The following is a 14,672-nucleotide window of genomic DNA, read 5'->3' on the forward strand; positions in this document are numbered from 1 at the left end:
TACTGTTCTCATTGATAACTCATTTAGTCTTTATATGGTTTTCCATATGTGTAAATTATAATTATGACAAGTTGTTCGTGTTCAAAGGGACAAATGATTTGCTTTTATGTAACGACTATCAGAAGAAAATTATTCAGTATTCATTGCTTATATGTTATAGGGAGAATCTTAATTTATTTTAACTTTTTTTCTTCTCTGTAGGGCATGCTTTTAATGTTCCCATCTCAGAGAATTTGTGGAATGGACTAATCGTGTGCTTTGCATATTTATAAACACTTTGTTATTTATTAATGAACCATTTCAGAGATAAAATTAGCATTTTATTCATATCCAACATATTTCTCAAAGAGCCTCTGACTCATGTCAAAGAATTTAGAATTGAAGATGAATGAATAGAAATGTAGGTGGGTATTATCTTTTAGGTGAACCCTAAAGAAACAGAAGAGTTCTCCTGAGATAGAGCTTTAACTTGGTTCCCTTTGGAATCATGGTTTATGGGCCACTGTGTGAATACCTTGATTTAGAAGTATTTTATCCCACAGGCTGATTGAACTGAAAAACAGAGAGTCTAAAGCCAGATGAAATCTTTCTAATTTTGCAACAAAAAATACATAAGAGAAGATGGTTTCTGCTGTTCTTCCAAATTCCCATTAACCTAGTCAATCAATCAACAAATATGAAAAAGTGGATATTGACTCCATCATTTCTCTCCTAGCAAACTGCAAGAATAATAATGTCTGACATAAATAGAAAAGATTAAGTTTTATTTACATAAAATTTTCTTGAGGAGATGGTAGGAGAGTCAAGTGGAATTGTATTGTAGAGAGGGGTGAATAAGGGGGGAATGCAAAAGAAAAGGTTGGGTCCAGAGAGATAATTTGGAAATCATTACTGTATAGATGAAAATTGATCAAATAGATGGACTAAGATTGAAAATATGGGGAGAATAAATGAAGTCCCAGAACAGAGTCTTGGAGGATATCCAAAAGAAAGTTAGAGGGGAAGAGGATTAAAACATAACAAAAGAAACGTGTGTGTGAGTGAGTGTATGTGCCAGGGGAGGAAAACCAAGATAATAAATTGTCACAGAAGTTAAGAGAAAAGAGAGTTTGAAGAAGTGGAGATTCTTAGGATTCTAAATGCAGGGAAATAAGATGAAGACTTAGAAAAGCCATTGATCCAGTTAAAAGTAGGTAGTTTTTGACTTTAGAGCAGTTTCTATAACGTGATGGAGCTGGAAAGCCAGATTGCAAATTGAGAAGGAAGGGAATAGGAGAAGAGGAGACAGTAAGGTGCAATTCATCAGAGAAGTCTGGCAACAAGAGGAGAATGATAGTCTCAAGGGGCAGTCAGGACAAATGGAAGCTATTTTAGGATATAGGAGACTTGGACATGACAAAGAAGAAAAATATAAAGAGAAACTGAAATACAAAGGACAAGATAATTGAAGAAATGTTAGAATTAAAAGAGACTTTAATGATCACATAGCCCAATCTTCTAATTTTTGTATGAGAGTCCTTAGAAGATTTGTGCATCATTGTACAAATAGGTTAAACTTGAATCCACCATAGGTCACCTAAAACTGGATGATATTTTGTTTCTTACTTAGACACTTAAATGTTTGTTGAATTTAATTTAAATTGGATTTTGCTCCTAGTCTATATCCTTTCCATTACTTATTTCTAGAGACAGAGTTAGTAAACTTTTGTTCACATTGAATAAAAACCTTCTATCTTAAATTCCCCCTCCTTTCCCTCTCCATTTCTGCCTTCTAGTTGTTGTTTCCTCCCAAGAAGAAAAAGTCTCTTTTCTCTTCTGCCAATTAGATACTCAGCAACATCACTTAGGTGGAACCCAAATGCTCAACAATATCCTTTCCAAAATGTGGCATTCAAAACTGTTCTGGGCTTTTTTGGGGGCAGGGTACCACTATTGATTTTGTAACTCCTGCTTTGGAATGTGATGTGGGTGGGTACAGATGTGTACTAGATACAATTAAGACAACAAAAAGAACTGTGAATTTAGAGACGATATGTCAGGATGATTATTGAAATAGGTTTCTTGTAGACAACATTGGCCAGAACCGACAGTCTACCTGCCCCTTTGTGATGCTTTTTGGGAGGAAGCAAGCAAAGACTCTTTGGATGTATAAAATCCTGGAGTTCTGATTGTTAAACAAAATCCTCTTTCTGGTTTAATTAGGGGCTAAGCTTGCTTCCACAATCCAGTGACTCAGAATTTCTGCAATGAGCTTATTAAGCAGGCAGAAAGAGCCCACAGATAAAATTCCCTCCCACTAACAGAAACAATGCAGCTATTAACACCCAGAATTTCCCCCCCATCTTCCCCATTCCTGTTCGAAGGTGTGGGTAGGTCAGTGGGCTTAAGCATTCCTGACTTGCTCTCCACGGCTGGCTTTTCTAGACAAAAGGCCCTGAAAGCTTGTTAAGATATAAAGTGGCAGTCATTTGGATTTCACTTGAGTAACCTGTCAGCATTAGCTCTGTCTCTCCTTCTATGATGACTTGTGGCTGGAAGCCAAAGCATGATAGGAGCATTTAGAAAGTCTCTTTTGGGTCCAGAGTGACAGGAAAGAAAAGACTAACACAAAGGCATGTCTGCCAGCAAGTGATGGGGAGGTTGCATATCCGGATTAACAAGTTCATGTTTGCAAAGGCTATAGAATTGCAAAGTGTCACCATTTCTATTATTATTCTCCACCACATTTTTGGAATAGGTTACATGGCTTCCCACTCCATACAGGCAGAAGTGTTTTTCATTCTGCTTTATTCTGGATGCTTTAAATTTTCTAAGGGGCAGATGAGTATGGCCTGTTGACAAGAAGGAGAAAAGAATCCCTGAGAAGCACTGTGTGGTGGCTAAGATTGGTGTTGGCTGCTCAGCAGGGAGGAGATGAGAATTGTCTTATTTTTTTTCATAGCAACAACTCCATTCAATTCTTAGCTCAAACAACTGGCCTTATAAATTTGGCTCCTCTACATGGTTCTGGGAAAAATATATTTCTTTTAAGATGTACACATCACCCTTACTTGTTCTTCCTCCTCATATACTTTGTTTCCATGAGGCAAGATGAGATTTTAAGGTGCTTTGGAACATGATTCTTTGAGTTTCACATAAATGACAGTATTGGTCTTGTTAATTGTCTATTGTGGAACAAAAGTAGAATCAGATTCTTAAAATGAAAAATTATTTTCTTAAAGCATTTTCACTGATAGCTTTGGTTTGGACAGCACCTTTACTCAGTTAGCCCTAGTAACAAAGAATCAAGGAATTGTGGGAAGATGGAGGAATAAGGCAGGAACTTACCTGGGTCTCCCAAATTTCCTCACAGATAATTTAAAATAATGCTTTAAAGTAAATTTTAGAGCAGCAGAAATAACTAAAAGTAGAGATAAGGCAGTTGTCCAGTTTGGAAAGATCCGACCTTCAGGGTGATAGTTTAGTTTGCTTGAAGTACAAATGTCTCTAGGCAGATACCACAGAATCAGAAAACAATCTCAGAGGACAGCTGGGCTAGTAGACTTAATTTCATGAGCTTTTGCTCAGGACAGTAGGGATTGGGTAGCTAATCAGGGAAAGAATATGGGGACTGTCTGTGGGTCTCAGATACCTTGACCAGTTGGGTAAGGAGGAACAAGCACATGAAGAGGAGTGAGGGCCCTGCTGTTTTTTTGGTTAATGGCAGTAAAACAGAGTCCTTGGTTTTGATTCTAGATAGAGGGGAGTTAGCAACCTGAGGTTCCACAGGGAGCAAGGGAGTTTGCACTGGTAGTGATGCTGGGAACCCTGATCAACTAAAGGGCAGAGAGAAGCATCTGAGGTCATTTATAGACCAAGGTATGAGCCAGAGGAGGAGTGACCACAGTTGGCTCTATAAATCAGATTGGGTGGAAGGCAGTTAGTATGGGAACCCTATTCTTTGGATTAATGTATAAATTTAATATGATATTTTATAGATTATGTGGCTTATAAGACATTGAAGAAACTCAGAGGTCAAAGGTCCTCAGAAAGAGCTCAGAAAACAACAGCATGAAAAACCTGATGTCTGAGACATTATTCCCCATACCCTGGGAATAAAGCCCAACTCCAACATAAATATAATAACAAAGAAATAGGCCACTAAAATGAGTAAAAACAGAGAAAGATCCCAACTATAGATAACAACTATGCTGATAGAGAAGATTTGGATTCAAACTCAGAAAATGATAAAACAACTTCTTGTAAAACTTCAAAGAAAAATATAAAATAGTCACAAGTCTAAAATGAGCCCTCAAAAAGGATTTAAAAATTAACTGAGAAATCGAGGAAAAAATGAAAAGAGAAATAAAAGTAATGCAAGAAAATTATGAAAAAAGTCAAGTAGGAGAAAAGAGAACCCCAAATTTAGGAAAAATAATTCCTTAAAAATTAGTTTCAGGCAAGGGAAGCTAATGACTAGAAAAACAATTGCTTTGGAAAATAGACCAAGGAAAGACAATATAAAATTGTTGGATTACCTGAAAGTTATGATAAAAAAGTCTAGCATTTTACTTTAAGAAATTATTAAGAAAATTGTCCTGAAGTTCTAGAACTAGAAAGTAAAATAGAAGTTGAAAAAAAATCCATTAATCATTGCCTGAAAGAAATCCAAAAATGAAAATTCATAGAAACATTATAGTTAAGTTTCAAAGCTTCCAGGTCAAGGAGAAAATATTACAAACAACTAGAAAGAAACAATTTAAATGTAGTGGATCTAAAATGAGGACAACATAAGATTGAGCAGCTTTTACATTAAAAATCTTAAGGGAATGTAATATAAAATTTCAAAGAGCAAAAGAAGTAGGTAATCAAATAAGCATAACCCACCCAGCAGAGCTGAATATAATTCTGCAAGGAAAAAATTGACATTTAATGAACTAAAAAACTTTTAGGTATTCTTGAGGAAAAGACCAGCACTGAACAGTAAATTTGACATATAAGAACTAGGAAACACATAAAAAGGTAAATATGAAACACTAATTATAAAGGATATATTAAGCTTAAACTGTTTATTTTTCATATGTGAAAATTGTTAAGGACCATGTTTAGGTGAAGGAGCAGGTCAATTCTCTGAGAGCTTCCACAACTGTGAATCATAACATCTGAAGGAGTTGCAAGGCACCCTTTCTGATGCAGATGCTACTTGTGTATTGGGAATGAAATAAATTGGAGGCAAGAGGGAAGAGGAGAGAGATCAGACAATGCAACTGCTTCTCAGTGGAAAGGTCAGAGAACTGAAGAACATCATCATGCACTCACATGAAGAGAGCCATTTTACAGGTCTGAGTTAGACCTCCAGCAGCCACTGGCAGGTGACTCCCCTATCACAACAAAAATGATATTTGTAACTCTCAAGAATGTTATATTACTAGGATAGTTTGAAAGCATATACATAGAGGGAACATTGAGTGGAAGGCAGGTAGTGCTGGAACCTTATTCTCATTGGAACTGGGTTAAGGGAAGGAATAACATATATATTTAATAGAATATAAAAGTCTTCTTAACATACAGACAAATATGAGGGTAAGGGCATGAAATAAGGGAGTGAATTAAGGAGTCAGTGATCAGAAGTAAATTAGATTCCTTGAGGAGATATAGGGTAAAAAGAGAGAGAAACAAGATAAACAATGAGGAAAAATAAGATGGAGGGAAATGCACAACTTGTATTTATAACTTTGAATGTGAAGGGGATAAACTCACCCATAAAACAGAAAAGGATAGCAGAAGGGATAAAAAACCAGAATCTGACAATATGTGGGTTATAAGAAACAAATTTTAAAATGAAAGGTACACAAAGAATAAAAATACTTGGAGTAAAATTTATTATACTTCAAATGATATAAAAAGAAGCAAGGGCAGCAATTATGATTTCAGATGAAGAAAAGCTAAAATAGATTTAATTAAAAGAAATAAACTAGAAAATTATATCATTCTAAAAGATACCATGGTAAAGAAGTAATATCAATACTAAATATATATGTACCAAATACTATATATAGCATTCAAATTTTTAAAGGAAAAGATAAAGAGAGATTTAAGAAAAAAATTAAGTAGAATATTAGATGAGCTAGATGTGATAGACATTTAGAAAGAAATAAATGGGATTGGAAAGGAATACATTTTTTTCTCAGTGGCAAATATGACCATATATTAGAGTGTAAAACCTTTATAGTTAAATGAAGAAAAGCAGAAATATTGAATGTATCCTTTTCAGATCATAATGCAACAAAAATTACATTTAATAAAGCACTTATAGAAACACAGATTAAAAAAAAATTGGAGACTAAATAACCTAATCCTAAAGAATGAGTTAAAAAACAACTTATATAAATAATAAATAATTTCATTAAAGAGTATTATAATAAGGGATAACATATCAAAACTTATGAGATGTAGCAAAAAACAGTAACCAGAGGAAAATTTATATCTCTAAATGCTTACACCAATAAAATAGAGAAAGAGCAGATCTATGAATTGGGTGTGCAGTTAAAAATTTTTTAAAAAGAACAAATTAAAAATCCCCAATTAAATACCAAATTTGAAATCCTGAAAATTAAAGGTAAGATCAATAAAGTTGACTATTGAAAAACTATTGAATTAATAAATAAAACATGTTTGCTTTATGAAAAAAATTAATAAATTAGATAAGCCATTTATTAATATGACTAAAAAAAGAAAGAAGAAAATCAAATCACTAATATCAAAAATGATGAGTGAATACACCACTAATGAAAAGGAAATTAAGGCAACGATTAGGAGTTATTTTGCCAATTATATGCCAAAACATTAAACAATTTAAGTGAAATGGAAGAATATTTACAAAAACATAAACTCATATTAACAGAAGAGGAAATAGAATGTCTTAAAAAACCTGTTTTAGCAAAAGAAATTGAACAGGTCAAATGAGCTTCCTAAGAAAAAAGTATAAGGCCTAGATGGCTTTACAAGTGAATTCTAACAAACATTTAAATATTAACTAATTCTAATAAATAAATTATTTTAAATAAATATAAATCACATGATTATAGCATTAGATACAGAAAATGTTTGAAAAAACACTTGTTCCTAGTTAAAACACTAGAAAATATAAATATAAATGAATTTTTCCTTATAATGATAAGAAGAAACTACTAAAATCATTAGCAAACATTATCTGTAACAGGGATAACTTCCCAACAAGATCAGGAGTAAAATAGGGATGTCCATTATCACCATTATTAATACCAGCAATAGCAACGAGAAGAAAAATAAATTGAAGAAATCAGGATGGGCGATGAGGTAATAAAACTATCTCTTTTTTGTAAATGATACTTGAAAAATCCTAGAGATTCCACTAAAAGCTTGTTGAATCAATGAATAATTTCAACAAAGTAGCAGGATATAAAATAAAGCCTCATAAATTGTCAGCATTTCTATATATCACCAAAAAAGCCTTGCAACAACAAAAAAAAGGAAGAGACAGGTGATTTTAAATAATTGTAGGCAAAAAAAAAATACCTCAGAGTATACCTGCCAAGCCAAATCCAGGAACTATATGAATGTAATTATAATACATTTTTTATACAAATAAAATCAGATTTAAATAATTGGAGAAATAAACACTAATTGTTCATGGGTGACTGAGCCAATATAATAAAATAGCAAATCTAGCTAAATTTATTAAGTGCCATCCCAATTAAATTAAAAAAAAAATTTATCGAGTTAGAAATAAAATAATAAAATTCACTTAGAAGAACAAAAGGTCAAAAATTTCAAAGGAATTAATGAAAAAAAATGTAATGGAAGATGTGTAGCACTGTCAGATCTTAAATTATATCACAAAGCAGTAATTATTAAAACTATTTGGAACTGGCTAAGAAATAGAAAGGTGGATCCAGTGGAATAGAGTAGATACACAATAATAATATTAAATTATTAAAGTAATTTTGTGTTTTGATAAATGTAAAGATTAAAATTTTCATGATAAAAATTTATTATTTGACAAAACTATTGGGAAAACTAGAAAGCAGTGTGACAGAAGCGAGACCAATATGTTACACTATATATCAAGATAGGGTCAAAATGGATATATGACTTAGATATAACATAAAGATATAAGTAAATTAGAAGAAAATAGAACATATTACCTATCAAATTTATGGTTAGGAGAAGAGTTTTTAAATAAAATGAGAGATAGAATATTGTAAGATGTAAAATGAAAAATTTTATTACATTAAAATTCAAAGGGTTTTGTGCAAATAAAACCGATGCAGCCAAGATTAGAAGGAAAGCAGAAAATTGGAAAAAAAAATTTATAGACAGGATTTCTTGGGAAAAAGTTTCATATCTGAAATATATAGATAATGTTGCCAAATTTATAAGAACAAGTCATTCTTCAATTGGTAAATGGTCAAAAGATGTGAACAGGTAGTTTTGGATAAAGAAATCAAAGGTATAAATACTCATATAAAAAGGTTATTTATTGATTAGATAAATGAAAATTAAAACAACTTTGACATACCATCTCACATCTATCAAATTGGCTAAAATGATAGAAGGGGAAAATAACAAATGTTGGAGGAACGTGGGAAAATTGGGACACATTGTTGGTGGGACTATAAACTGATAAACCATTTGGGAGAGTAATCTGGAATTATGCCCAAAGACTTATAAACCTTTGATCCAATAATACCACAATTAGGTTGATTTCTCAAGGTGATGAGGGAAAAATGAAAAGAACCTATATGTTTTAAAATATTTATAGCAATTCTCTTTGTGGCAGCAAAGAAATGGAAACTGAGGGGATATTTGTCAATTAGGGAATGACTGAATAGGTTGTGATATGTGATTATAATGCAAGACTACTGCTTTAAGAAATGATGAGTAGGCTGATTTTAGGAAAACATGAAGACACTTGAATGAAATAATGAAGAGTGAAACAAGCAGAACTAAGAGAACATTGTGTATACTAATAGAAATAGTGTTTGAAGAATAAACGTAAATGACTAAGCTATCCTGAGTTAAATGAATATTCAAGTCATCTACAAAGGTCCCATAAAGGAAGATGCTATTCCAGCTTTAGAGAAAGAACTGGTATGAAGAACTATGTATTGTATAGTGTTCTCTCTCTCTCTCTCTCTCTCTCTCTCTCTCTCTCTCTCTCTCTCTCTCTCTCTCTGTCTTTCTCTCTGTCTCTGTCTCTCTTTCTCTCTCTGTCTCTCTATCTCTTTCTCTTTGTCTCTCTGTCTCTGTCTCTCTATCTCTTTCTCTCTCTGTCTCTCATCTCTTTCTCTCTCTGTCTCTCTCTCTCTTTCTCTCTCAGTCTCTCTGTCTCTTTCTCAGTCTCTCTGTCTCTCTCTCTCTTTCTTTGTCTCTGTCTCTGTCTCTCTCTCAATTTGGGATTGAGGGAGGGAAATAGCCTGGAACTCAAATGTGACAAAAAATAAAATAAATGTTTAAAAAAAAGAAGGGAGAAAAAAAAGTTTGTCAAGCAAATCTGGTAATATGTACATTATTCTGTATCCACAAATTCCCAACATTGCAAGAAGGTAGAGAAGTATATTTTCTTACTATGTGGTCATCCTTGATCATGATTATACAGCATCCATCCAGTTTCATTCAGACAATAGATTCTGTTCAGTCATAGGGAAAAAACAGCCTAGTTTTTATGGTGGTGATTGTTGAAAGGGCCTTAGGGCCCTTAGAGATGAGGCAGTTTTTCACTCTCCCCTTTGAATTTTAGCCAAATTATAATGATGCTTTCCCCCAATTGTGATGTACTTCCTTTTTTTTATGTTCCTGATATCCCAGAAAACCCTTGGAAGAAACATTTCCAGAAATACAGTATAATAGAAAGATCATTAAATTTGTGGCCATGAGCAGGAGCTAGAGATGCAAGGGAATGCTAGGGATAGCTCTAACTGGCTCAGAAGAGCTGATTATTAAATTTTTAGCATGGCCATTTACACTTTGGCATTTATCAAATGCTCAAATCAGTGATTAATATATATTTTTTATTGTCTAGTTTTTAAGAAAGATGCTGGAGAAAGTGTGAATTATGTAGATTAAACTTTAAAAAAGCCTATAGAGAACCAGTTTTTAATAATTTACAAGCACATCACTGTCTATGAGGGACCTTAGAGGTTATTTAGTATTACTTTCTCTTTTTTTTTTTTTTTTTTTACAAAAGAGGAAACTGAGAAACAGAGAAGTTAAATGATTTTGCTCATGATTACAAAAAATAGCAAATGAAAAAAGCCAGGATTTTTTAAACTCATGCTGACTTCAAAATTCAAACAGGATCTGCTTTTTTACTACTGATCTATATCTTGTTTGATCAGGAACAAATTGCTTCAGTTCTCCAGACATCTTTTTTTTTTTCATCAATAGAATAAAGCTTGCCTCCAAAGTCTATTTTTTGCTTTAGATGCTACCATTCATTTAGCACATGGCAAACTTACATTAAAACAATTCTGAAACTCATTCTGACTGCATTTTTTGGTCAATAACACCCATTTATAGGACTATAGGTTATATTTATGTGGCAATGAAATTGCAATGACTTCAAAGTCACTGCTGATTCAAGTAGAAAGTTATAGGATTCAACATGATGGTTGGAAAAGTCCTTGAAACTACTCTGCTTACTTCTTGGGTGGGCTTAGCCTCACTCTTTCTCTTGTATAGTTTAGTTTAAAAAAAAAGATTGATTTATGTCCCTTAATTCCTTTCAGTTATTTCATGGAAAGAGCTCTACACACGTGTATATATGGGCTACAATAGTCACAGAACTACTTATATATATCTAAAAATAAATGGTTAAATGCCAAAAATAAATGTGTTCTTTTTGTCTTTTGAAATATTTACTTTCTCCAAGATGTCCAATTAATTTTTAAGCTACGATCCATTTCTGTAATGCAACCCATTTGGAAGCTTGGGAAAATCTCTCTGCAGCTCAACTTCCTATGCTGGGGTCCAACTCCCAATCTGTAAACCTGTCAGCAGTAGTGGACCAAAACAAAAGTTTAATTAAAAGAAAGGAAAAATGAATAATCCCTGTGATATGCTGCCTTGAACACACTGTGATAACTGAAGATTCAATAATATTTCCTCAATTTCTTGTTGGCTGTTCTTTTTTTTTCTTGTAACAAGGGGTTCATCCAGCTGCTGTTTGAAAGTAACCCACTTTCTGAATGATTCTATTTTGTAAAGGGCTGAAACTCTGAAAAGGTATGCTTTAATCAGACAACCAAACACTTAAGGCTAATTACCTACTGGACAGTAATTATTAGTATATGTTTGGAATTGCTCATCTCTCAGTTAATGCTGGCTCAACATTTGGGGTTAAGAGAATTGTAGGTGAGGATTAGCGGGTGAAGTAAGAGAGGCAAGAAAAACTCACTTTGCAGCAGGACCAGGGGAAGGGAGGTTGGTGATGAGTTTGTGGCAGTTTTGTCCATCTCTTTCACTTCTCCCCCTAAAGACCAAGGACTTTTACTTATCCTTATTCCTGCTGTTCCTGAGACCTCCAGGGAGCTAGTCCGGACTTTATATTTTGGTGCCTAACCTGTGAACCAAGGACCCTAATTTCACTGAAGAAGTTCCAGGTGACCAGGAAATAAGGTGTGTTTTAATAGACAAACAGGGAACTTACTTTGTTAAGAGCTAAACTAGTAACTCTCATTTTCTAGCTGAAATGGGGCAGATGTTAGGAAAAGATTCTCCTCCACCCCCAACCCCACCCCAAAGGAGATCTACAGGAAGCATACTCAGACTGATAAAGAGACAGGGTTTGATTGTAAACTGGGAGCAAATTGATGTACATCCACTTGGTTCTTCAAGGAAGAAGAAATAAAAGCAGATAATTGGAAACTAGTAGAAGATCAACTATGTGAATATTATAATGATAATGGTCCTGATTTAATTTCTAAGGAAACATTCTATATGTACAACATAATACAATTGGTATTGAAGAAGCCTAGAAGTTATAGAAAAAAGAAAAGTTTTAAAAATAGCCAGATGAGGAAGAGTGAGGAGAAAGTGAGGAGAGGATAATGGAAATTTTTCTGGAGGTCATGAGGACTTAAGTAAACTTGAAAGGTGTGGTGATTCTCACTCTCACAGCCCAGCTTCAACTGTGCCTACACTAGAGGAGGTCCTTCATCCCTCCTCCCTCATCAACTTCACCCCCTACTATGACTAGATTGCAACAGGCACTACTTAAAGCCATAGAAGAAGGGGCAGAATACAGTTGGTTTTAGAATAGAAATTTATCCTGTGATTCAACAGCTTAATTCTTCAGGTCAAGAAAGTAGAAGATATACTCTTTTTGATCTAGAACATCATCTTATGTTAAGATGTTATTACAGAATTTGGCTTATGAAGTCTTAACCCCTAGTGACTGGAAATCTATAGCAAGGACCTGAACCAAAGGTCTGAGCCAGAGAACTGTCAAGTCAACCTGAGTTCTCACCTTGTAATTGTCCAGACAACCTGAGTTCTCACCTTATCACTGTCCAGACAACCTGAGGTCTCACCTTGTAATCCTAACAGAAGTTCAGTACCCAGACATGACCAATCAGCCAGAAAGCCATCTGATGGGAGAAAGGGATTACAATTGGGGAGAATAGTGGTATGCAACTGGGACAACTGAGATATCCCCTGGAGAGGTGAAATCTGTTCTTCTCCAGCTTATGGATCCCTTGCCTCCAGACATAGTAGCCTTGACCATTTCACCTCCTGAGTGTACTTACAAAACAGTGTTCATCCATACACTGATGTAGGAAACTGGGGAATGTATAGATAATATCCCAGTCACTGATACAGGTACACAATGTGTGACTTATCAACCAAGAGAAGTAGTAGCATCAGGTTTACTGATACAGACTCCTAATAAGCAATCTGGTAATAATCACCCAGATTCTGACTCCAAGCAGCAAAACCCAGGAATATACTAGACAGCAGCTGTGACAGCTGACCGACCTCTGCTCACCATCTATATAAATGGCATAGCATTAGAAGGATTGGTAGACACTGGTGTAGATCGTACAGTCATTAGAGGTGCCAATTGGCCCAGTCACTGGCCAAAGATTAAGGCAGACACCTACATGTCTGGTGTAGGAGTATCAATAGCAGCTGAAGTTAGTGCTACCCTTTGAGATGGATATTTGAAGGTGAAACAGGAGCTTTTACTCCTTTTGTAGTTGAAAAAATCCCCATCAATCTGTGGGGAAGAGACATTTTACAACAGTAAGGATTAAAAACGAGTACTTCAGTTTTTTAGGTGGCTGCTGTTGAAGGCCTGCCAACACTTTCACCTGTTCCTATCCAATGGGAAACTGATATACCAGTGTCGATAGAACAGTGGCCCTTAGGTAGCAATAAAATTCAGGTCTTATTAGATATAGTGCAAAAGCCTTGACTAAGGACACTTACAACCTTCTCTAAGTTCTTGGAATTCTTCAGTATTTGTTGTAAGAAAAAAACCTGGAAAATGGAGGATATTGACTGATTTAAGAAAGGTAAATGAACAGATGGAAATTATGGGAACTCTTCAATCTGGACTTCCAACTCCTACTCAATTGCCTAGAGAATGGCCTCTTTGGGTTATAGACATTAAGGATTGTTTCTATTCTATCCCTCTAGGAAGATATGAAAAGATTTGCCTTTTCAATGCCCAGCGTTAACTTAGCTGAGCCTTATAAAAGATATGAATGGACAGTTTTGCCACAGGGAGTGAAAAACAGCCCTAATATATGTGAAATGTATGTTGCTGTTGCTCTTACTCCAGCAAGAAAAGCATTTCCAAAAGTAATGTTATTACATGACATGGATGATATATTGGGATGTGCACCTGAGGAAGAAATGTTAGAAGCATGTCTACAAAAGACCATAGAAATTCTAAACAACTACAAATTGCACATAGCTCCAGGAAAAATTCAATGACATGCTCCTTTTCAATATTTAGGATATGAAATATATTCTAAGGTACTTATAGTACAAAAACTTTCCTTAAGAACAGAGAAGCTAAACACCTAAAATAACTTTCAGAAATTGATAGGAGATATCCAATGGATGCATCCCATGTTAGGCTTGACTACCTATCAATTGCAACCATTATATGGCATTTTAAGAGGAGACAGTGCTTTAAACTCATCATGCCAGCTTACAAAAAAAGCTCAAGAGGCTTTGAGAGAAGTTGAACTGGCTTTATCCAATGTGGTCTAAAGAGTCACTCAAAATATCAGTTTTTGCTACATAAGAGGCACCCACAGCAGTCCTTCATCAAGGAGACAGTGTGATAGAGTGGGTGAACCTCCCAGCACAACCAGAACAAAGCCTTATTCCTTACCCAGTGCTTGTGGCTAGAATTTTATTAAAGGCCCTTAAGCAAGCAGTACAATTATCTGGGATAAAACCTGACAAGATATACACCTTTTATACTAATACACAAATTAATGTTTGCTGTGAAACTATCCCAGAGTGGCAAATTTTATTATCCATGGCTCCAAATTTTACACACAGGTCTTCATTAAAGATAACCAGACTATTACATAATTGGTGATGGATTCTTGAAGAAAAGATTTCTAAAGTTCCTCTTAAAGGAACTTTACAATCTTTACAGATGCATCCAAACATAATATTTGTGCTGTATACTC

Source organism: Sminthopsis crassicaudata, chromosome 2 (assembly GCF_048593235.1).
Source record: "Sminthopsis crassicaudata isolate SCR6 chromosome 2, ASM4859323v1, whole genome shotgun sequence".
NCBI lineage: Eukaryota > Metazoa > Chordata > Mammalia > Dasyuromorphia > Dasyuridae > Sminthopsis > Sminthopsis crassicaudata.